This window comes from Condylostylus longicornis, unplaced genomic scaffold, assembly GCF_029603195.1.
Source record: "Condylostylus longicornis isolate FDR11 unplaced genomic scaffold, ASM2960319v2 ptg000044l, whole genome shotgun sequence".
NCBI classification, from domain to species: Eukaryota; Metazoa; Arthropoda; class Insecta; order Diptera; family Dolichopodidae; genus Condylostylus; species Condylostylus longicornis.
This window is the reverse complement of record NW_026578013.1, coordinates 2,457,867-2,482,789: the sequence shown is the minus strand read 5'-3', so window position 1 is coordinate 2,482,789 and position 24,923 is coordinate 2,457,867. Positions and strand designations below refer to the sequence as shown.

The following is a 24,923-nucleotide window of genomic DNA, read 5'->3' as shown; positions in this document are numbered from 1 at the left end:
AAATTGAAGTCAATAGGACTGAAGCTGTTATTGAGACCTTTCCGACAAGCCCTTTCCCAGTCCTTTTCCAGCTCAGTAGGTTATTTGAGAGCTGAGTTATTCTAAGAAATTCAATTCTATTAATTCAAACTAAAATTTCAAATATTTTCATTCTATTTTAAAATATGAAAACATAAGTACAATAAAATTCACTATAAAAATTTTAATTATCACTTCAAATTTCCATTAAATATCATTGGTATTGAAAATTTTTTCAAGGATTATTTTTAATTAGTAAAGTTGAAAATTTATTTAATAATTACTATTTTCTAGAATCAATGTAGTAAAAAATATTTCTTTAGACATTTTCACATTCAAAAACATTATTTTAATTATTAATTCAATTGAATTTAACAGAAAAATCACTGACATAAAATGCACGCACACTGACGAATATTTTAAAAGCACAAATATACATACAATTATAAAATTCTCAAATAATAAACCTTGAAAATTAAATAATTCAAATCATAAAACAAAATATTACATGGAGATAATACAATAAATAATCATAAAATTAATTTTTATTAAAATAAAAATTTTTTAATAATTTTAAACAAAAAAATAACAATTCAAACTGAAAGTGAAAATTGATGACAAGAACGCGTACATTAACCATGATTTGAATTCTCCATTTTTTTTTTTAAATGTTTTCACACACCATACTATACCATTGTTTTACCATATTTATATTACTTTTTTTATAATATTATATATACAATAATAACTAATTGTATGTGTATAAATAAAAAATTAATAACTATAAATTTTTCTAACAAATTTATAACATGCACATTGTAAATTTGACATTTCTAAACCGTTAAACAAAAATTCATTATTAATTAATTCGCACTTTGAATTTAGCGCGCGAAGGCTAAAATTTTTGTAGACATTAATTATTTTGATTCAATTTCATATATCCAAAAAATATTATGTATAGCCCCATGCATATACACATATATAAATAGGTATAGATGTTAAAACAAAAGTTATTTAAATATTGTGTTTGATAAATCACAGTAAATGGATTGGGAAAATAATATATGCAGTTACAAATTATAATGACGTCATTTTGTTTCTATAAGTTTAAATTTAAATATTTTTGTAATTTGAATTTAAAGTAATGGTAGCAAATTTAGAAAAAATAAATTTTCGAAACTATATTAAATTTAATTGAATTGCTTAAGAGAAGGATCTGCAAATAACAAATTTTAATATGCTTTAATAGTCAGACAGCGTAAATAATTTAACTCTTTTGCTCATAAGTATTTAATGTACATGATTATTTAGTAAAAGCATTTCTTCTTCAAAAATTTAAAAATTTTTATAAAATTTGGCAGGGCGAGGGAAATACGAACATTTCTAGAGCAATAATGTAAGTTTTTTATTTTTTTATATTTGTAAGCTAGTTTGCATTTCAAACATTAAATTATTACATATCATTATCAGATCCAAAACGATATGGTCAGATACATTTTGAAAAATGTCAGCCTTATGTTTTTATATTGATTTTACAATTTATTCTTTAAATTTCTTAAGGTTTATAAATTTTATTTTTGACGTTTCCAACATGTTCAAAGTCTGCACAAAGATTGGGATATTCTGATTCCCTCTTCTTTTATCTCACCAAGCTCAAGGACTTGTGTGATACACAAACTCATACTCCAATTTCAATACAACCAAACACAAACAGAATTGATCCAAAAATCCATTCTAAAGCAGATCAAACCAACAATGATTGCTTGTCACATCTCTAAATTTCACATTTAAATATTATTGTCCATAATCTGAACCAATTAAGAGATGCGGAAGAGATTTTTTTATTGCCTATCTCAATAAGTATATATAAGCTTATTTGCAAGTAATTACAATTCAAAGATTTTATCAAAAATATTTTTGTTTTAATTTAAACAAAAAATTTTTAAAAAAATTTCTTTTTTTTTGCTCTCATTATCAAAACTTGCAATCGAAACACTTTAAACTGTAAAATTTATTTAATTTTCTTCTTTCAATATCATTGATTTTTGATTTGAGAAACAATCGGCTTGGCTTGTCTGCATTTAAACTTGGTTAAATATATTTTGAATTCAATGAATATTAATAACCAATATTTTGTATTTTTTTATAATTTTTAAATATTTAATTTTTAAAATATTTTTCTTGCCTAAATGAGAGTAGATTGAAATCCGAAATATTTTATGTACATGTTAACGTGATTTCAGATGTAAGCAAATTTTTAAAATTAGTTAGATATTTTTGGTATAAACTTTAAGCCATAGCTTTCTACTGTAAGATTAAATGATTGTTCTTGTCACTATAAGATCCTCTAGAAAATTTTATAAATGTTCAAAAATTTTTATTCCCATAAAAGTGTACCAAAAATTTTTAATACGAAAATACTGTAAATACGAAAACCATTTCACGAAGATCGAATTTCATAGTAAGGTCCCTGAATTTTTAATCAGTTTTAAAATAATAGAATACTTAATCATGATTATAAATGTTGAATGAAGTTGCCTGCACTAATTAATGTAAGATTAAAAGTTTACACAATAATAATTACGACATCACATTTTCACTATTTAAGCTTAATCAGTGTCTATAAAAATGTTTGTACATACCATTATTTAGAATTAATTCACAGTGAATAATCATATATACTATATACATTAAATTTTTACAACTAATATCAGCACTAATATTATATAAAAATCGTACCATTGTACCACCATATTTTACTACCAAATATTGCAATATAAGCAGAAAACTTCAATAAGGTGTTGAGTTGTTATCTACTGCTTTAATATCTACTGCTAAAAATTCCATGCCAATAATATATTTTAAATTCAAAATGTTCAAGTATTTTGTCTAATTATTTTAATTCTTATATGAAAAAATAATTTTTTTAAAATATTTATCATTTTATTTTTTACAATTACTTATTTTAAAATCTCATCAGATAACATCGTAAGATTATGTAAAAACCTGATGCTTATAAGGTATTGTAACACAACAAATTTAAATTGCAATTGAGGACAAATTCAAAAATTTCAACTTAATATACGCATATGCAATGATACAAAATCATAAATATTCACCGTCCTTGTTTCTTAATCGCATTAATAGATTTCAAATACATATGCGTTCTCGATTATATAGAAAAAAAAATTAATAACCAAATTTTTTTACAATCATCTCCAAAATTAAATGCAATATTTTTCACATATACAAACTTAAATGTAAATTATTAATATATATGAATAAATATATAATAAAAATAAAATATAATTAAAATTAGTTTGCAAAAAATTAAAGAACAACCATTTTTAATTTTTAATTTTTTAATTCTCATAATTTTCAATTACAAAAATCCCCACGATTAATCATACAAAATTTTTGCTTCGGAGGCGTCTTAATTCAATTAACTTTAAGAAGCAAAAGAAAAAATTAAAACCAATTTCTTGCTCATCCCAATATGGTAATCTCAGTTGTGTATTTTAAGAATTAATAAGCAAAAATTTTAGAAATTTAACTTGGTATAAACGCTCAAACTGAAAACATCTTAAAGCTTCAAAATATAAATTTCATGTTGAATTTTTTTTAGCATGTTTGCAGTTTCAGAAAAAAAAAAATAATTAACATTAAAATTTTAATCAAAATTATTTCAAGGACACAATGATAATAATTATTCGCGACTTTTGAAAAAAAAAACATCATACTAAAAAAAATATAAAAATAAATTTTTTCGATAAGTAACTTGTGAATTTGCCGAAAAGCAAGAAGAAAAAAAAACCAATAATAAAAAAATTAAAAATCACCCACTAAAAGCAAATCACCTTGTAAAATGTCATCGATATCTTTATTTAATTTTTATTTTTTTATTAACTTTTCTCTGTTATTGCTAACTTTTTTGTTTTCAATTTAAAATTCTAATAAAATTCAAAATTCTCATAAATTTTCAAATTAAATTTATTTTGATTATTTTTTATTTTTTTTTTTCAAATACATTTTGTACGGTAAAAGACTAAAGAAAATCACAAAAGAAGTAATGGGGAGCGAACAAAAAAAACATGAATTTTAAGACTTTCTGATTCGCTTTTTTTTTAATTTAAACAAAAAATGCGAAAACAAAATTTGGTGAGCACGTTTGGATATTAACTTTTTTTTTTCAAATAAATAAAGTCGGATCAAATCAATGGTTTGTATTGTAGCATTTTTCCCTTCAGCAAGTGAAAATACTGCTTTTAAGGACAATATAGCTGTGTACTACATTATTCAAATTATTTTCGTTCATATACGAAACTATTTCAAGGATTGCATACATTTAGGATGAATGATTTATGCAGTCTTTGAAACAAAGCAAAAAAAAATTTAAAGAGGTTTTAATATAACGCTCGATTTTAATGGTTAATTGCGTGAGTTAAGAAATATTATTGCATTTTTTAATAGCATGGAATTTATCGTTAGCTTCCTGCGTTTATAGAAATTTGAAGAAGCCTTCGGTTTTGGAAATATAAGGTGCGAAAAATTTAAATTTTACAAATTTCGAATGGCGATAATATGACAGGGAGCGGAGGTGGAAAAAATGTTCTTCTAACGAAATGAACTATTTATTAGTGCCTGGAAGCTGTTAAAATTTCGTACTTTTGCAACTTGATGTCTAGAAGAAAAACAACATCATAATTTAAAAAAACCGAGTTTAGTTAACGCTAAATTTTAACGCCCATTTTGTTTTTTTTAAAGTTCAAATATGGTATGTCGCAGTAAAAGGAGCTAGCCACTACTTTTCTGCGTTTGCAAAATTTGATAAATGCTTATCGTTTCACTGCAATAAATTATTAAATAACGATATAAATAGAATAAAATATTAATACTTATGACATTTCAGTTTTCCATCTTTAAGGGTGTAGAAGTTTTGTGGACGGGTCCACGACGGACAGACACGGAGAGATTAATAAGCTCGTTTTTTTAATTTTTTTTGGAAGAGTGTTAAAAATAGAAATGAAAACGAAATTCAGAAAAACAATACTATATTAAAATCATAATCTTTTGATTTGATCTTCTATTGTGAATTACGGTGGTGATGTGCTAGCTGTACTGATAACAATCTTGTTACAATTAAAAAGTACTATTGTAAAAAAATTTTGTTAAAAATAAATTAAATATGTACAGGAAATAAATTAAAAATTTTAAATCTGCTGTGTATATGGCACCCGCTTTTGGCAATACATAGTATTGAGGATTGTTAAGTCATCAATTTATGGACTTGTATTTCATATTGACATGAATAGTGTAATTAATATAGAAAGAGATTGGGAATATTTAGTTAGTAGGTGAATTGAAACGCTTTCCTGTGTGTGAAAAATTCTGTTATACAAGTGTAAAACTAATCAAGGACTTAAAATTTATTTACCTTACTTATAAAAATATAAAATTATCCACTGCAATAAATGTAATTGCAATAAATGTAATTGAATAATATCAAGTGAGTGATACTCCTTAAAAATATAAATACATTTTACATGTGTTAATGTAAGTAATTTGTTAATGTAAGTAACATTGTATTCCGAGTTATAGGAACATAAAAAAAATATTTTAAGGCTAACATTATGATGAATACAAAATAATATTTCCTTTAACATCAACAATATTTTTACAATATTCGAATTTGAGCACATTTTGAGAATTTGAAACACTTATAAAAATTTAGGAATGATTCCGATATTTCAATTTAAAGGTAATATTTTGCAGAAAATATTACTTTTAGATAATTACGATTGGTAAAAAAAATCAGAAATTAAAGAAAATAAATGCTTAACATTGTTGTTGTGTCAACAATACAACAAAATACTTGAATGTTTATACAAAATTTGAAATTTTGCATATATCTAAGATCACACTATAATTTATGATTTATTATACTAAAATAAGTTTATTTAATTTTATTGTAATTAAAATAAAATTTTATATTAAGATCAAATAATTATTTTAATCGAGATCTATTAATTAATTCAGCTAAATTGTACAGTTGTAAGAGTATTATACCTTTCGTTAATGACTTTTTCCACTATATAGCTATAATGGATTATTGACTACTGAAATCAAATACATTAATTTGACTCTGAATTTCTATATAGTTAGAATTTTAAAATTGTTTTGAAAATATTACTTTAATTTTTTCTAATTTCATTATTAAAAGTACAAATATCGCAAACTTCTCCCTCATGTTAACACCAAAAACTCCATTTTATAGCTACGCATATAAAAATAAAAACCAAGATACTTTCACATTCTTATATTATAAAACCAAAGACCTTCAAAACTCAATAATAAAATTAATTTTTTTTTAATCTATTCTAAAAAAAAAAGAAACTTGTAATGCTTAGCCTACAAAAAAATAATAAAATCATCTTTTACCAATCTTATAATTTTAACAAACAATATCTAAATTGATTTACTCAAATAATACAATTTTTTTTTTGTGCTACAATAATTTGAATATTCTTACAAAACCACTTAATTACAATATCGTTTAATAATTCAAATCTCTTGTATCTTTAGAATTACGGAGAAAAATACTACAATAATTGTGGGTGTGGTAGACAAATAATATTCAAATGCTCGTGTTTAAATACACTATTGAAAATAAGACAAAAAAAAATAAGAATTAAACTAAACAGGTCTTTAATTTATGAAGTAATAATTAAGAAATACAAAAAAGTTGAAATTTCAAATTCTTTTAATCTATTTCAAAAAATTAAAAATGAAAAAAAATTTTTTTTTTCATTTTGATCTAAATGCATAATTAGGAAAGGGCGTTGACATTTTTGAATTTTTGCATTCACCCGCACCTTTCATAACAATGAATTATTAAAAAAATATTATTAAATTCATATTTTCAATATGTAATAATGAATTTGTGTTATAATTATTACAAAAGACAACCAGCTGTTCCTAAATTAACTATGATAGCTATAAGACTTTTTTATCATTTTCAAATTCAAATTTAAAAAACAATTCAAATGCTTTGTTAGTAAAAAACAAAACTGGGTGAGGGCACATGGACAACATTCTAGTAAATTTTTTTTTCCAAATTTTTGAGGTTAAACACTTTTGATCCTTATTGGTTTTTACTTTCAAAAAAAAAAAGAAGGAAAAAATTTCATTGACTTCATATGATTATTGACTTTTTAAAATGACTTTTATTTTGCTAGAATTTGCGAATTTTTCTTTTTCAATTTTATTTTACAAAATTTTAATATGAAAAAAATTGCTAACAAGAATTGTAAAAACGATTTATTCATATAAAATCAGACTAGGTTTTAGCTTTAGGTTTAGCTTGGCGCGGCTATCCGAGGATACTATCAGACCAACTGGACCCGTTATGATCCCGCTGGGTGTCCATATCCCAATTTTCACGTGAACCAACTCGAGTTCTTTATAAACCGCTTCAGATTCCTGGCATCTATATTCGCTAGGTCCGTAAATCACAAAAAGAAATGCGACTCAAGGAACCTCCGCTTCCCAATGCCAAAGCTGGTCTCTCCAATATCCTCGTTACAGCAGCTCCTACAGAGATCGATAGCGGAACGCATACTATCCTCCTGGCTTGATCGCCAATCAGACAGTGCCCAGTTACAACTCTTATGACAGCTCCGATGTTGCGTCGAAGGAGAGAAATTAGATCCACTCTGCGACGCAAATCTAGCTTAGTCTGTAAAGTTTTTTGGTTGCCCGGCATGCCGTTCCATTTTCTAATCTGCTGTTAACTAGCCCCTTTGCCGCATTAAGTAGCAACAGCTTGAACGTGCTCAGATTCATGTATAGACTAAATAAACTATAAAACCAAAATATTTAAATATCATTTGCAACACATTTTGTAGACAAGAATAACCATAAAATTCTTACTGTAATTCAATACTTATGCAAACGCACAACCTAATTACAAATACTATTAAACAAAATGATCCGATTTAGGATTAAGATAAGATTTAAGAAGTCAAAAATTGATTTTACGCAAAAACTAACCCATTTAACAAAATATAAATTGCATAAATATTATACGACTTTTACTTTGTTTTAGAGTACCCACATTCCACTAATTTTGAAATGAAAAATTAGCCTTGAATTAAATTATCGACATAAATACGATATTTATATTGTAACACTATACAATTTTTGTATGTACATATATTTTTATTGATTAAAAATTAATCGGATAAAATTTATATAATCCATTTAATAAACTTGGTTGGCTAGTATATCTTAAATGAGGCAACTATATTTTTTCATTAAGAAATTTTTTTTTTTTTAATATTCTGGTATGATTTGGTATTTAAACAAAACGTTTTTAATATTACACTTTTTAAAATTTTGGCATTCTTTCGTATAAGCAATAATCAAGTATATTTTTTTTTTGGATAAAATATACGAAAATGAAAGAAAATAAAATTCCATTTCCAATTTAATTGTTAGCGTTGGCTTAAATTGCATAATAATTATTAATTTATTTTAAAACTAAAAACAATAAAAGGTAATCCTATTTAAGATAATATCAAAATTTTTATTAAGTATAAAAGTTTTTGTAATATAACGATAATGACAACTTATTGTGACATATACAATAAAACACTATAATGCCATATAAAACGTTTGAATATTAAATGTTCTGCACATGCAGAGATAGACGCCAATTATAAGTTTAAAATCAGCTACAAAATTTGGTTAATAATATTGTGTACAAAAATATACCATAAAAATTAGTTCATATTATACTCGTATTATTATATTATCAAAAAAATTTTTTCTACATCAAAATAATTTTCAACTAAAATTCGCGAAATCCCAATAAACAACTTTTAACTTTGATGAAATGATAGTTATGTATCTACTTGAGATATTGCTAATAGAAACAATTTTTAGAGTGAGTCAACTTAAGTTCAGTTTAATTTATACTTATTTTTCTCACATTTTTTAAAACTGACATCTAAGACGACTGTTATTCATTCCCCACAATGCATATTTTACAAATGAAAATTAAATGAAACTAGAGTCACTACATTTCTCTATTGTGTTATCAAGATGCTTTTATAAAATATTGAATAAAGATACAAGAGTAAGTTTTTTTATATAGAGTTAAGAAAATTCTCCCGCTTTAAAATCCCTGCAACAGAACCATGTGTTTCAACTATTCGTAAAATCTATGTTTCAATATCACATCACAATATTATTATCATCACAGTCTTGCTTATTGTTATCAATTATTAATTAGGAATTCAAAGAGGATTCAAAAAATTTTTTAAATAAAAATTGTTCAAATATCGCACCTTTATTAATTTTTTTTTTATACAAATACGGAAAAATTAATAAAAAAAATGGAATAGTTAATGATTTATTTGATCAAATCAGAAAATTTTTAATATTTAAATTATAGATTTTTTATATAATATATTTAGTTTCAGTGTAGAATTGTTAAATAATTAATATTGATGATTGATTTAATATAATTTCAAGCTGGTTTATAACACAATATTTAAACAAGAATTAAGAATAAATCAATTTTACTGAAATTTTTGAATAATTAATTCATAAAATAGGAGATGAAATCATAATTAAGCAGCCTGATTTGAATCGATATAAAAAATTATACGATATTAAAAATCTTATTTGAATTAACAATATTCTCTTACATAAAAATTTTGCAAATACTTTCCAAAATAAATACAGTCAATATATACTCAAATATACTTATTTTTTGTATTACAAATATAAATTATCATATACCGTAATTATATAGATAAAAATACAAAACAAAATATTAACAAATTTTATTTAACCTCGACAACCTCATAACCATATACAAAAAACTTATTATTATCATAAAAATTCAATTGGCAAGTAAACAATTTTAGTAAGAAAAGAAGTATAGTTTTCTAATTGCATTATAAAAAGTACACTATTACTGCAGAAGAAGCATCATAAATTACTCTTAACTTTATATACTATTAAATCAGCTTATTTAACACGTACTTATGTATATATATTAAAATAATCAGCTTAAATCAATTTTGCAAATCAAATTATGTAATTTATTACATCACGTTTATTGAATCTTCAATCGGTAACATAGAATTAACACTATATAACGAAATCATTATTATAACAGAAAAAAAAAAAAATAAAAAGTGTTGACAGATTGAAAATGCTTAAAGGCATATTATTTATTTTTATTATTTTTTCTCTTCTGAATTATTTTGTTTAATTAAAATTCAATCACGTATCTCGTACCTTCTTTAAATTCTCATGTTAACACGTTTTATTTTTTTTATATATTTCTTTTAATATTTGTCGAACTGCTACATATTTTTGTTAAAATTATACTCTTCTTAAATCACTTATTGCAGGGGTGATCGTATTTTTTGATTGATATTTAGTGTTACCATGTGTTATATAAGTTGATTTAATATGACAAAACTTGATTCCAAGTTGTAAAATAATTAACGCTTTCCTTTAACAGGAATCTAAAATTCTGAGCTACTCCAGAATAATTAGGAGTAATTTGCAAATAGAATTTTATAGAAAATAATTGCACCGTGACCGTAAAGACATATTATGCCCTCCCACCACGAAAGCCGGTGCCTTGCCTATACCATATATACTTACATCGAGCGCAAAAATTTTTTACTATTTTCGTTGCATTTAATGGTATGTAACATTCTGGACGTATAGCACTTTCAACTACATCAGTTAAACACTAATTGCACTAATAGAAAAAGTAGCTCGGAAGTATTATTCCGGTAGATTTTTTTATATTTTGATTTGTAAATAATAAACGTCAAATTTTTAATATTAAATTTATATGTAAGATATATTTAAACAAACTCCTTAGTATTTTAAACTGTTAGAATATCTTGAATGTCATAACAGTGAAACATTCATGGCAATAACAAACTATTATACGAAATTTCTTAATTCTTATTATACTGCATTTTAACGGCAAAATATATTTATGAAATCATATCCTTTCTAAAAGTAATAATGTTTGTATATGTACGTAGGTGTATTACATAAATATAATTATATAGAAAAAAAAAACAGTAACATCTGTAAAATTATTTTTATAGTAGGATTTATGCATAATTTTAATTGTAACATACCTAAAAAAAATGTTCACGTTTTATTATAAATTGTCGTGATTTTAAACATCATTCACTTAACTTTTTAGGATAATGTTGGTAAAATTATATTCAATTTTATTTTTATAATTTAAGTGCAACAGGATAGAAAATAGTAAATGGTTTCAATTGCATATGCCTCACATTGAATCTGTAAACTATTCTGTAGCATTTTCAATTAAAAATATTATGCTTCTTGGTTTTCTCTTATGAAACATAGCATTATACCCTATATTTAGTATGCCTCATGGAAAAAAATTATTTTATACAATGTAACTAGTTTATAAGCATGTATGTATGTATAGATAAATTGGTATGTAACAAGACACATACAAAGTTAATCTTATATAGTTGACATTTTTAATCTTTATCCATAATTTTCCATTAATTTTTTTTACATTCAATATTACACGTTCTCACTTCACTACTTATAATGTTTCTATATCACATGTACATGAAAAATAAATAAATTTATACAAGGTATAAAATTTATTAGTAGGATTTTTATATCGTTAATCTTTATAACAATCATGAAATCTGTAATGTATGACAAAGGGTTTAAAATGTATACGTTCTTTATAAATGCATTTGTGTACACGCAATCTCATTATATACGGTTTTTGTTTTAAATTCTTATCGTTTATGCGTGCATAAAAATTAATTTTAAGAAAATATTTTGTAGAATAGAATTTTATAGCAACTGAGGCAAAAGGGCAAAAAATTTATGAGCACAACACTAGATTTTAATTTATAGAAAATTTTCAATTTCAATTTGGTTTATAGTTCACAACAATGTAAATTATTAAGATATAGTTTACGAGATAAATTGAAAATATTCTAGAATAATTTGCAATTTGAACTGCGATTTTATTTATATTTCGCAGTATAATAAATTTCAATTACAATTTTAGAAGCCAAGAGTAAAGTATTAATATTGTCTTTTGATCTTTTACTCAGTAAGAAAACAAAATTAGATATTACGAGCGATTTTTTTAAGAATCAATGAAATAATAATTCAATCGTTAAATGAAAAGGATTAAGTTTGAATTGGTACTGAAATTATTCTAATTTACATAGAAGCAGTCTCTTTGAAATCTCTAGATATAAATTTTATTAGGCGATGACAGATTATTCTTAAATTTCAAAATTTGAAAAAAAAAATCAGCCCTTAAGAATTGTGATCAGTCTACCAGAAACTCTGAAATCTTAATCCAGAAAATTTACAATTTTCCAGTTGGTGAACCATTTTTATTATGTCTATTTTAATATCTCTCTGGTAACGAATAGAATGGCACTATGTCATTTTTCTCGATTATTTCTTACAGGTATATGTAAGGCTAATTCAGGTATGACTGCAAGACTAATTCATAATTATTTCATTTTAATAAAGCAGCAATACACTAGATTAACTTTTTAAACTTTTAAGACGAATGGGCTTTAATACGCCTGCTTTAATGCTTTAAAATGTGCTAAACTGAAAAAAGCCGCAGTATGATAAATTTTAGCAAAATAAACGTTTTCTGTTGAAATTTTGCATTATCAAAACAAGTTTTCCTTCTTTTTTTCTTAAATTTAAATACAAAATACCCTAGAAAGGAAATTTATAAATTTATTGTACAATTTTAAAACAAATGCACATATTATGTTGCATATTCTCATTAAAACATACAATAATTACAATAATGATAATTGCCTTAGGAATTGAAGATAATCTTATAAAGAATCTACAAAAAAAATAAACCTGTTAATGATGTACAATTTATCTTTTAAAATCTAAAAATAGACATTATGTTAATTTGTATATACCGTACTCGTATAGATAAAAATAATTTAAATATTAAAAAATAATTTTCATCCAAAAACTCATCAACTATAAAGGAGAATTCTTCTTAAAATTGTGGGTAAAGCTGTATTTAAACAGTGTTATACAGGCTATAGCTGTAGATTAAATTATAAATTCACTTTACAATCGAATTTTACTATCGCATATACTTTAAATTAACACTCAACTACTTGTCCTTCATAGAAATTCTTAAAAAAATTAAAAAAATTGCACAAAAATCAAAATAAAACAGAAATACAAAATGTTGACGTTTCACTTTTTCAAAAGCGTGTTTTCAATAACCTAAAGCGATAAACCGAACTTTTTCGATAGGTGATTGTTGTTTTTTAAGTTTTTGTCAATATAAAATTTTCGTGTATCGTGCCAAAAAGGCAACAAAAAAAAAATACACACAAAATTTAACAAAAATAAATAAATTGCGATCAAACCACTTTTAACACTAAAAATGAATTATTAATAAATTTATACCCACTTATGTAAACAATTTTTTTTTTCGTTAAATCTAACAAAAAATGAAAGAAGACAAAATAGATATATGTAAGTAATTTATAAGTCTCGAATTTACTTTAAAACAGTGACTTAAGATTATATACATGGCGTCTGGTATTAAAGTGTGCTGCTATGTACCATTGTATTGGTCCTCATGAGTAGACAAACTTTTCTATGGAGACGTACTCTATTTTTCTCAATAACTCTAAAAACAGATCAGATAGTATGATGACTCGTATATCGAATTAAAATTTAGTTGACAAGGTTGCCTTGTGCTAAAATTGGAAAAAGATCCAATGCTACGTCTCCCTTATTCTGAAGTTTCTAAATCATATTTAAAAACACGCCGGTGTTACACAGGAACAGAATTATACTCAAAATTAAAAAAAAAAAGAAAAAAATCAAGACTGATTTTAAGCCGCTATAAAACCAAAAATTTTGTCTACTCATGAGGATATATACAATGATATACAGCAGTGCATCTTGATAAGAGACACGCAATATATGAGAGTTTCAGCATAACACAAAATTTAAATGTTGCAAATGAAATTGAAACAACTTAGATATTTCCCTGCATATCAGACGAATTGCTTAGACCAAGCATTGATTATTATGACAACAATTAATATTGCATGAAAGAGCCAAAACAATCATAAGGATTTACACAGTTTTGTTATATTTTTTACTTTAATTGCTTATGCCAAATTTGCTGCAGTTAAAGCAATTTCTGATAGATTATTAAATATTGTTAGGAGTTGCATAGCAATTATTCCGATTATTCTCTCGATCATATCGAAATCAAAAACGATTTGAAAAATTAACTTAATTTTATTTTCAAAATAAAGAGCGCAATGTCATAAGCTTTTGCAAAAATTTAATAAACTGAAACCAATTAATTTTTTGAGTTATCACTAAAAGGAACGTCGTTGTTTTTGTAACAAAAACATTAATATACATGGCGTGTACATTGAAATGCAAATAAGTAAATGTAGGTATAACAATCGATTTAACATGATAATTCTGTCAATTTTTAGAACCATTGCCTTAGACTTAGACAATAATAGATTTATTTAGAGAACCATTGCCTAAGAGTTAGACAACTATAGATTTATTAGATTTGTACATGAATTTTCGAAACCGACTAAATTCTGTTTATAACCACAGACAAAAAATGTAACCTAATGTAACTGCCTAATTTAGCCTTTGATGTCAAATTAGATAGCATTGAAATTCGATAATTTGTGCTACCATCTTACTATCAATTTTAATTTAAGCCAACTCTTAATACGATCTCATATCAAACATTATTTTTTTCTTAAAAATATTTTAATATTCAAACCATTGTATAAGAAAAAAAACAAAAATGTACGCTCATTCTATAACTGGTGTGGTAAAACTAGAGTAGGAGATTTTATTTTATTTTTAAAAAGTAGTTATAATTTAACTGTTATAATAAATACCATAATAACAAGAAAATAATACAAAGATTTAAAACTTGATCTTAATATTTTTTGTTTTCATTATTTTTTACTATTTTTTTTTTCTTTACAGTGTTGTCAATTTTATGTGTAGTGTAGTACATATACATTAATATTTAGTATGTAGCAATTTTGAAAACTCAAGTTGAAAAAGTAAATTTATGCATATGTAGGCCAATCATGTACAATATAAACTCACCAATTTAGATTTCTAATATTTTGCTCGCAATAGTGAATTAATCCGGTGTATTTCATATTAAATCGTCTGGAAGTTTTAAAATATCTTTTTAAACAGACTGAATTTAGGACATTTTCTAAAAGAACCGAAATTAGATTTTTATTTTTAACTGTATAAAAAATAGTCAGTTCTTATTGTTTATAGGTACGCTTATTTGATACGTTTTGTATCTATATTATAATTGGTTAACTGGTTTAATAGTGTTAAATCTTTTAATATATTATATCACGCTTATATTATAGTGTAATACCCTAGAATTGAACACTTAATCTACACTTAAGAAATTTAAAAAGGTAGTTTTCACTGAAAATATTAAGGGGATTTTTGTTATATCGTAATGCATAAAGAAACATACTTATATTTAAGGCCCTAATTATTTTTTTACGTTCACTGATTATTGTGTTAATCGAATTCTAAATCTAAGACTCATGTACTTGTGTAACATATGTTCTGTTAGTCTACTAACTTCATTATTGCTAGTCAATTTAAAATGTAATAAAAATATCAAATTTGTTTTTTGCTTGCAAATGCAGAAAATTTTTAAATTTGTGTGGAAAAAAACATGGCATATTTATTTATTACACAAATATAGTAAATATTTGAATTATGGCATACTAAAGGCATTTTAACACTAAGTATTATTGTAATAGTAACTTAAATAGATCTATTATACGAGTATGCATATAAAATGAAAAAACCTATACAAAATTTATCTTTTGAAAATTATAAAAGCAAAAATCAAAAACACCATACTGCGCCAAGTCAAAATATTAAGAAAAAAAAAATTGCTTTCAATTTTCCAAAAAGGAAACAAAAAATAAAAGCATTCTTAACTCAATAACTTTGGTTGGCTAAATTTTATTGTTCGAGTCTTTAAAAATAATAGAAATAACAAAATCATAAAAAAGAACACAGACAGAAAAAAATTTGAATGTAGTTATTAAAAAATTGAATAGGTTTGTATAATTTGTCCAAGGTTTCTTTCTTTTTTTTAAGAACCTGTACACAACATAGTTTTAAAGACAATAGATTTCTTTAATAGAAAACAAAACACATAGCAAAAAAAAGTTAAAACTTATAAAAGAAACCGCTCCAGAATGTTAATAATTCAGGCAAGACTTTTTTTTTTTGTTTTTTTTTTTTTTTTAAATAAACGATTTCAATTTAATTTCGAATCAAGGTGGCCAATTTATTATAAAAAATTTTGATACAAATAACTTCTATTTTTTTATTTTTTCTATTATTCTTGAAAAAGTGCCAATAGTTTTGAGCTTAATATTAATTTTAAATCATTGTTATTGCAGACCGTATAATTCAATTTATTAATTTTAATAAGGAAATATTTTGAGTAAAGACCCATTAGTTATTTAATTAAATTTTTTTGTATTATTCTTATAATTTTTGTTTTTTTGCAAGCATTTAATTAGAATGGCAAATTTTTGGTTTTGATTTAGAAAATTAATTCTCTTTAGTTTGTGTTCCAACTACAATGAATTTTAGTTCCATTCTCATTCAAATTTCACTTTAGTAATATTTTTGAATTCTGGTTTTATATATACATATGTACAATACCTTCCAAATAAATAATAGAATTACCGTGAATTTCAATAAGTATTGAAAATATAAGAAAAAATCAATTTAAATATTTTATGTTTTATTTTTATTATTCAATATTATTATTTTGGTGTTGTTTTTTTAAGTTTTACAGGCCAGTAACTTAATTCTTTAAGCTATTACTTTTCAGTTCTTTAGGCCAATGATCGTAAATTATAATATATACGATAATACAATAATTCAAAAATGCTTGTAATTGCTAATTATAAGAGAGAATTGGCGACTTGTTTTCCGGGCAAACAAAAGTCAAATTATGCGACAATATTAATAAGTTAGGTTTTAGAATTCATTATAGATTGCTTCTCTAAAAAATAAAAAAAAAACGATATTTAGGAGAACTTTACGTTTACATGACAAATTCTTTTTTTTTTTGATAATGCCAAATTTTGAGGAAATGTCAACCCAACATTCAGTGCGCTCTTATCGAAAATAATTTCATTTGGCATAATTCCCAATATTTACTTCTAGTCTTATAATTCTAACTTTTCATTAATGAAGTATAGGTACGTCCATGTGAATATGTTTTTGACTCTCTCATTATTTTGCTTTCAAGTTGAAAATTTTTTGAAATAATATTTTTTTAACTTATTATTGAAGTGCTTTGTCATTATATGAAAGTTTAATCATTTTAAAATAAAACAATTTTTTAACCCCCTAGTGAATACTAAAATACCAACTTCAAATGACTTAATCATTCTATATTTTGCTTTTTCAATTGACACCTTATTTATACGCAGATAATTAATACAGTGCTGCAAGACTCTTTCTAACTTCAATGCGCTAGAAAATTTTTTTTACATATTAAAATCGAATATTTTATATTTCTTCTATAATTTAGAGGAAATTAATTGTTTCGATATTTTTAAAGTTTATGGATTTTTAAGAACAAATTTTTTTAAAATTAATATTTTTATGATTTTATCTAATTTCAAAGTTATTTATACGCCAGGTTTATTAATTTTTTCAAATGTATTCCACATACATATGTACAGCTTAAGGTCTTAAAGTAAATGCTGACCAGTTTCTGCCCTCCTTGTGAAACTACAAAATTCAAAATTTTTATTATTAAGTTTATTACATTTCTTTTAAACACTATTACAGCGAAACTCCTAAAAATAAAAAAATTTATATTTGAAAATTTTCACAATGGCGTTACGTTACCAATAATGGTTTTGCAACACTGCTTTTAACACTTAATTTTTTTTATTGACTTTTTATATAACTGTAATAAATTTACTAGATTCTTAACTTTTTTTTTCTGATTCTTTTTATTTTAAAATTCTTTGACATTTTCTAAATTTAAATGAGTTTTACTAAAAGTTACTGCACTCTTCTTTATAAGATCATCATTTTCAAACAAAAAAAAAAGCAGAAAACAAAAAACACAAATTCAAATCACGTAATCGCCATATTGTTCTCTTTTAATACATTTTCTTGTACTTAATGTAGATTTACATACTATTTACGTATATATACGTAAAATATTTTTTGTATATTTAAATAAATTTAAAAGAGTTGCCATATATAGGGTGAGCAGACAAGTTCTTGGTCATGAATCTAATTATAAGGTAAAGTCAACAATTTTAATTTGTTTTTTATTATTTTTTCATCAGAAATTTATTTAAGGTAATCATTTTGATTCCATTTTCATTTAAAATGGTAATGTAGGTGAATTTATGATATATAAAAGAATTTAATTATATACATATATATTATATGTACCTATAACTATAGTATTTTTATTAACTAAGAGTTAAATAAACATATGATACTTACTTATTACGAATTAAAATAATAATAAAAATTATAATAGTGTAAATATTATATTATTTAAATGAGTAAGTGTGTATGCATGTGTAAATGAGAAAAAAAATTGAGGTTAATTTAATTCAAGGTAATTAGGTTATCCTAATATGTAATTAGTACAATAAACAAATTACATACTTATTTATTTTACATATACGTATATGCATGATAATTTACCATTTATCTAAATTAAGATTTTTTTTATAAATGAAACTTTAAACTTTTCTTTTATTCTTTTGTCTACCATTTATGAAAATTTAAATTTATTTTTAAAATAAAATAATAATAAAGTACAAAATATAATTGTTTTGTTAATAAAAAAAAAATTAAATTACCTTGCCTCTAGCTCTAAACCTCCATATTGTTAAATTTATAATTGCAATATTGTATTAAATATGAAATTTATGCGATTATATGCCTATAGATACCAAAAATGTATATGTGTATATATGCATAATATCTTAAAAATAAAAAAGGAAGGTTCTATTGAAGTAAATTTTTTTTCTCTTAACTTCAATGATTTTTAAGAAATATTTTGTATAACTCAAAGCTATACACATAAAATTTTGAACTAGATTAGAAAATGTTAGAAAATAAACAACAAAATTTTTTTAATTCTTAATTAATAACATGGTTTTGATTTGATTTTTAAATTCGCGAATTTAAATTTTTTATACATTGATTGCCCTACTTGAATTCTTTTCCATTCACATAGTGTGGGATTAAGTGTTCTCATTCATACAGTGACAGTGTCCTTTATAATATGTTATTTGACCTCAAAATTTTTTTTTTAAAAATAAAAGTTTAAAATTTTATACTACATCAATTTCCACGAAAATCCTAATTGAAATTTATTTTTATTATTAAAGTTAAAATTTATTACTTACATGAAATTATTAATTAACTGTCGTCGCCGTCGTAATTAAATAAATGGTCGGGATCTTCTATATAAGTAATCAATTATTTAAAATTAAATCAGTATAGAAATCATTCTGTGTTAAACCTTGAATTTATTATACATGCATAAATTAATTTTAGTATAAGTAAATCAATAAAAATACTTGACAAATTCAAGTAAATATTATTCTTACATGTTATTATCATTAAAATAAATAAATTTTATTTAAATAATATTTATTTTAAATTTAAAATTCCAATAAAAAATAAATGTACTTTTAAAAAAGACCTTCAAAATTATTATAGTACTATTTCACAAAAAGTGTTCTTTCCATACACACACACACATAACTTAATAAATTTAAAATTTTTAATTTAATATCAAATCGAAGATTGCAATTAAATTTATTAAAAAAAAAAACAACAATTTTTTTACATATACAATCTTATAATGAATTAACAACAAATTAAGACAAATTTATTTAAGACAACAATATTACATATGTTTCGATTTTATATAAGAAATTTAATAACCACTTTCAAGAATCAACCCACACCATATTGAAAATGTCACCTTAAAAAATGTTTATTATTAACTACCGTAAATAATAAGTTGTCATAATAATTCAAAAATTACTTTTTTTTTTAAGGAGTGGTCATTTATAATGTTTTATAAGTAAAAGACGAAAACGTATACATTATACACAGATTGACTCTTGAATATTTTCTTAAAGAAGAAATTTTTTTTAATAGAATCACTTAACTGTTTTAAATAAGTACCTTCTTACGCTTGTAAATTTGTATGGTATAGAAAATTTTTAAATTTATATTATTTATTCACACGTTTATGTTATATGTTTGTATAAGTACGCACATTGTATTTTTAATTAAAGAAATCAGTGGCGAAGCTGAAAAATTAACGAGAATAGCTCGTGAGAATGCTTAATTGGTCATATTTTATACATAATATTTTTTTCATATCATTACATTATACGCTGTTGACTAATTACAAATAGATTTAGACTATTTTGGAAAATTATTTTCAATTCTTGAACCACAACAATTTTGAAAATAGCCTCATAGTTTAATTAAAAGAATGCAATATTATAAAAACCCTACTAATTTAAGTGTCCGAATATTCTAGCACTTTGGAAAAGTATAATACTGTCGGCAATTTAAAATATTATTAGTAAGCCTTTTTGTAATTTAGCATTTCAAAAATAAATTATATAAAACTACTTTAAAATTAATGGTTTTTCAAAATTTTAGGTATTTTAATCAAAATTTAAGGAGAGTTTAAACTGCGAAATCCCTTCTCATAATATTGTTTTTCCGTTTAATTTAGAAGTAGGCGTTAAGAAATCGAAAAAAAAAATGTATTTTTACGTTATTTACAAAAAATATTTGAATTTTAAAAGTATAAAATTTCAAAATAAAATTTAATAAATTGTTATAATAATTGTAATTATTAAATTAATTTTAATAAATAAAAATATTTAAAGTTAGTTTAAGTAGAGTGACATAAAATAGGATATAACAATTATTATTTATATACATATGTCCATTTTTCTACTACTAACTATACTAAGTATATCAAGTATAGTTACCAAGTAAGGCGCCTTATAATAATAAAAATTTTAACAGTATAACAGTTACCGTTGATTTTATGATTGCTACTCATTTCCATACTGCAATTATAATATCGTAAAAATGAATTTTAAAGAATAATTTCAAATGAATCACTTTAAAATTTTTTTCTGATTCTAAAAAAGTGTCATCAATATAAAAACAACGGTATAAATGTCATAATATTTCTTTATTTGAAGTGTTATTAAATAAGATTTACCTTTATACGCTTATATTCATAACAGGTACAATAAGCAAGTTTATCGTTTTTTTTTTTAATAGTTGTTTAATAATCAGAAAATTTTATTTCGATTTTTTTTTCTTAATTTTAAATACAAATTTCGTACATAACATGAATACTCTTTTAAAAAATAGGTGTACATTTTTAGACAGAAATATATACATATGTATATATAATTTTTTTTTGCAAAAATTTGCATAATATTTTGCGGTATTTCTTTTTTTTGCAAAATTAAATAAAAATTTGAAAAAAAAAAAAATATTGGCTAATTTTTTGTTATTTATTATTTTTGTTTTTCCCGAACATTCTTTGAATCAATAGCAGTCGTTAATGACAGCTTTGATTTATAAAGTAAAATTGTGATATGTATTTGTATACGTACAAGCAACACTGTTTACATTTCAGAAAAAAAATTTTATGATGAAGCAATTAATGTTAAATAAGCATATTATATAGGGACAGAAGACATCAATAATTTTGCATACCATACAGAGTCAGATTTCATTTTGATGTTTGATAATATTTTAGTTATACAATATTAGCTAATATCAATACTTCTTAGAATTGTGTATATATGTATATTTTAAAAAAAATATTGAATTTACTTAATTAAAATATAAAAAATAAGTTGCAATTACATAGATTTACAATATAATCTTTTTTCATAATCTCATTTTATAGCAAATTATTATACGTTATTACATAATTTTTACATTTCAAATTTTATGATTCGTCTTTTATCTATTGTAAGTGTCATGACATTATCTACACAGTTATAATTAAAACCAAATTTACTTGACTGTTAACAGTAAAAAAAAACAAAAAAATTAATTGTATTCGCCTCTCTTCTTCAATAATGAGATGAAAATAATTAGCATATAAAATTTGATAGTTTATTATAATTTTGTGGTAATAATGTTTTGAAATTAATTTGATATATATATACATATATGTGTATATAATATATATGTATAATTATACTACATAAAATATTGTTAATTAGTTGTTTCAAAATATGTCATTATTAATATTGTGTAACTAAAAATATTTTAAAAAATAATGTGGAGTTTTTTAAAATAAATTTTAATAATAAATTTATAAAATATTTGTAATATATTTTATGTCATTTCTTAACTGTCAAAGAGTATGTATTAAGAGTATATACATATGTAATAAATATTGTATTACATTTTTAATAAATTGATGTTATAGTTAAGAAATAAAAAACACAAATAAATTGGGCTGTCTTACATTATTTTTGAATTTAATATTGGAATTTGAATTGAATATTGGACAAATTTTATAAATCTAGGACAAAAAATGGAATTAAAATAAATTAATAATTTGTAACATACTTTAAATTTAGACCTGATGAATGGTGCATTGATTATTGCACTGGTCCCTTGAGAGAAGAGTCTCGGGTTCAAAGCCCGGTCAGATCAAACTATATTAATTATTTTCAACACTAATTAAAAAATTAATATTAATGATTATTACCATGTTTGCATGTAATCCAATATTAAATATCATAAACCAGTAAAATAAAACAATAAATATTAATATAATATTTTTTTAATTAAAAGTAAAAACTATATGTCAGTGTCTTCACCTACCCGGTAAGCCCAATTACGCAAGAAACTGATTCATGGTTGCCCACGATATAATCCACCCCTTCTCCCAGCAACAAAGCATGATAAAAAACAGACATACTCCAAATTATATCCACTATTTTGTAACACTTATAAATAAGTAATAAGTGTAAAATAAATAATTAGACTCTGTTTGGTTTCATTGTAATTAATTGCATATCTAAATTTATTATAATTTTGCATTATTTAATGCAAAAATTAGAATAAAAAAGCGATGTGCTGTTGCTACTAAGCCCCGAAAATTAAGTTGTATTGATTATAATGATAGTTATAAAAATATGAATCATTTATTCATTTGTGAATAAAGATATAAAATTATTTCTACCTTCATTCCGAAATATATTCCTAAAGTTCGAGCGCAAAACAGAATGCAATTTATAATACAAAATATTATTAACGAAATAAGGTATTAATGCCACCACCAATAACAGTTTGTAATTTTAATGCCTAAAATTTTTTTAACGTAATAAATGAAATTTTTTGGAAACTACAACATGTACGATAAAAATCATAGAATTCTGAGGAATTAAAATTATGGCAAAGAACTAGAAGGACCTAAACATCTGGTATTTGCTACTTACACTATAAAAGCTAATATACTTTTTCTAAACACACTTGAAACTTTTGAATTTTAAAATATTTTACCAAAACGAAAATTAACATGAAAAAAATTTTTCGATGTTTTTTTTTTTTTTAAATTACCATTGCATACTTCATTTTCTTTGTACATTTAATTTAGTATGCAGTTGACCAATTCAAACATACCATATAAAATTTTAACATCATTAAAAAAAATATCATTTAAAATAATCATCATTATTTATAAAAATATCACTATAATTTTTACTTTTATTTATTACCAGTTTTATATAACTAGTTACAAGAAAAAAAAAAATCAAGGTAAATTTTCTTGAAAATTTACAATCACAAAAATGAAAAAAGGAAGAAATAAAACAAATAATGCATACACATAAAAAAAAAAACATTAATAAAAATATTCAACAAATTCAATCCAGATTTTATTTTATTTAAAAAACGATATTAATATTTAAATATATACGTATGTATATGTATATATATAATATACAATAAATCCTAACTGTCCACAAATAAAAACAGTAAAATCTACATATTATAGGTGTTTTTTTATCAGAATTAAATTTTGAATATTAATCACCTCATTTTTCCTTTAATATTAATCGCTTGATTCTTGTTTGATCAAATTTCTTTTGAATATTAATTACTTGACTGATCAAAAGCTGAAAAATTTCATGAACTCATACGAAATATTTAATTTTCAGCCCCATGGAATCGAATATATTTTATTAAATACCCATAATATGTAAGTATATATACGTTAGCAATATTCTGAATATACGAGTATTACAAATTTAAAATACATATTTGTGAAAGTAACAAGCTCATATATATATTCAAACTTTGATTACAGTTCACTTTAATTTCAGATCACTCATTGAAAAATGTCATTCTTTTAATTACATATATAAAATTTGAAGAATATTTAGTTGTATAAAAATTTACTTGTATTCTTACTCAAGGGAAGTTTTTCTGTGAGATTTTTTTTTTCAATTACTTATATTTTACAATATTATAGTAATACCTGTCTTACGTCATGCACGCAATATTCATTATCGTATAACGGAATAAAGTAGAAGTAAACTAATGAGATGACACAAGTATTATATATGTAATTGTAAATTTAAAGCAAAAAGTTTCTTACCGTTAATTGCAATTAAAAATTTTACTGTTATATAAATAAAGTATATTATGCACATTTATTATACTATTTCATTTCAGACATTGTACCA

General features: G+C 23.2%; 1 protein-coding gene across 3 annotated transcripts in view; it reads right to left on the bottom strand.

The window, feature by feature from the left end:
• LOC129610260 (uncharacterized) overlaps positions 1 to 24,923 on the bottom strand; it is a 68,099-nt gene that overhangs the window by 40,288 nt on the left and 2,888 nt on the right. Inside the window, exon 1 of one of the 3 annotated variants that reach the window (XM_055522774.1) lies at positions 19,569 to 19,613. The exons of the other annotated variants lie outside the window; for them this stretch is intronic. The gene's annotated coding sequence lies outside the window, so the exon portion shown is untranslated. Of the gene's footprint in view, positions 1 to 19,568; positions 19,614 to 24,923 lie in introns of those variants that run through there. 3 annotated transcript variants of the gene reach the window in all.